A 2,304-nucleotide genomic window follows, 5' to 3' on the forward strand; every position below is an offset into this window, starting at 1 on the left:
ATTTTTAATATACAACCACCCGCTTGGCAATCAGCAGTTACTACGTGTTTGTGAGAGAGTCTAGATTTTGGAAAATACTATTATAATTTTGCAGACTCAAGAATTCTTAGTTCATCTGTGGCCTAGGTGCTTTGTCTGTCTGTCTGCAGAGATAAAGGAAAACCAGCTGCCTTGTGGAAACCCCAGATGTTCTCCTTAAGGAGGCCAGTCCACTTCTGTTCTCTCCAACACCCTATAGGTAGCCCTTTGCGTTTGTACCCTATTCGCAGTGTTGTGAATGGGTCACTTCAGGATTATACTGTAGAGAAACCCAAGGCTCAGAAGCTTGACATACTGATGCTTGCAAAAGATCAGAAAGGCTAGAAATTTCCTCTGCAGACCAACGATATTTACATGAACACTTTCAAATGCATTAACTGCAATGACAGCAGCCATGATATATCCTGGCACGGTTGTTACTGCTCTGTCCTCCTGCTGGATAAAGCACGTACTGCGCTTTCTTCTGTCGTCTTCACGCACACATGCAAGCACACACAGGCAGATAATACCTCTTTCAAGCCATCCACAGATGGTTTTCCCAGCAGGATTTACTTTGCCATTTAGACCTCCTGCTTCACAGCCTCCCCTCGGTGTTGCCGTCCCCATCTTCTGTAATTAACTTCTGTTTCCCCCCCTCCCTGCTTCTTTTTTTTTAATTTTATTTTTTATTACAAATATTTTTCACGCCCGTCTCCCCAAAGCACTGTGATATTTAACAGCATCCGGAAAAAATGTGGTTAGAGAATTGGGACACTTAAAGGAGACACAGCTCTCGTAAGTGTGCATTCACATTTTTGAATAGATATTTAGAGGGTGGGAATGTAGATGAGGGAGAAGCTATGAAAGGGCTTATTACTAATTAACTGTATCTATTTCTCCCCCTTTTAAACTGCTTTTTGTTTATCATTTCAGCTGGTAGGGTAATACACTAAATTAAAGCTGCAGAACACAATTATAATTAAGATTCAAAAAGCGAATTGCCTGTTAGTAAACTTCCAATTGATAAAAATGTGAGGGATATTTATAGCTCTTTGCTCAGAATGCTACAGATTTGCATCAATAACATACTTACTAATCTCTAAATATTTTATTCAGTAGCCTTGTATTTACTGTTGAAGGTAAGATTACCCTTCTCAAGCCATCTTTTCTGAAAGTGTCTCGCTTTCATCTTGTTTGCAGAGTTTAGCAAACACAGATGCTTCAGTTCTTTTTTCTCCTATGAAATAGTAATAGCAGTATATAACTACTGCCATCACATCATACAGAAAACCTTGCCATAAAGAACATAATATACAGAGTTCAGCACTCAAAACATCTTGCATTTCTACAGCTCCTTCTTTCTGAGTCATCTCATGTATTCTATAGAGGAGAAACCAAACCTCCTTACCCAGGAGAGTAATCGTCCACCTTTGGGTAGAACCTCAAATGTAGGGACTTAGTTTACATTCCTGTCACAGGGAACATCTGTTTAAGGAGTTTAAAAAAATATTACTAAAGTGATTGATTTGGTTTTGAGTTTAGTGTGTGATTCTGTTGAATAAATAGGTAACTTTTGTAAATAACTGTCATTTCAGCTGCATGATGGAATGGAAATAATTGAAATGTGGCTTTTTTTGTGAAATGTGCTTCTTGCATCATACATTTGCTGAAGTTTGAGTTGTCTTGTAGTACTAATTATCAGAGTCATTATGAGACACTGTGTATTATCCCATTTTGTGTACAGCAGTAAGAGAAGCAGCTTAGGCACAGGTGACTGTCTCCATTCCGTAGGTATTGGAGGGGCAATTACTAAAGCACGAGGGTTTCTCATCTCTTATTGTACCATGGCTGCTCTTGAAACATGCTAAAAATCTGTTAAGTGTATGAGCATCTGTGTGATTGAGAAGGACTATGATATATAGCACGGACCGAAGGCAACAATGCAAGATTATACAGCGATGTAGGTCAAATATAGCCAAAATGGCCACATTGGAAATTATAGCCTGTATTGTGCCTGTAGCTACTGCCACAAAAGAGCGGCTTGGAGACTAGAGTACACTATCTTGGAAAAAAAGCTTGGGAGGTCCTTTACAAAAATATAGCTATTTTCCAGCCTGCCCCTTTCTTCAGAGGGATAATGAAGGTTATAAATGAATGATCTGCACATTCTTCAACTCTATTTGATAGTAGAGTCTGGGCAAGGGAGAGGTAGAATGAAAACAAGACTACCTACATCTTGCACATGTGGGGAAAATTGTCAGCCAACCTGTCTAAGAAGATATTCCT

The sequence above is a fragment of the Apaloderma vittatum genome, unplaced genomic scaffold (genome assembly GCF_000703405.1).
Source record: "Apaloderma vittatum isolate BGI_N311 unplaced genomic scaffold, ASM70340v1 scaffold9589, whole genome shotgun sequence".
Classification (NCBI taxonomy): Eukaryota; Metazoa; Chordata; class Aves; order Trogoniformes; family Trogonidae; genus Apaloderma; species Apaloderma vittatum.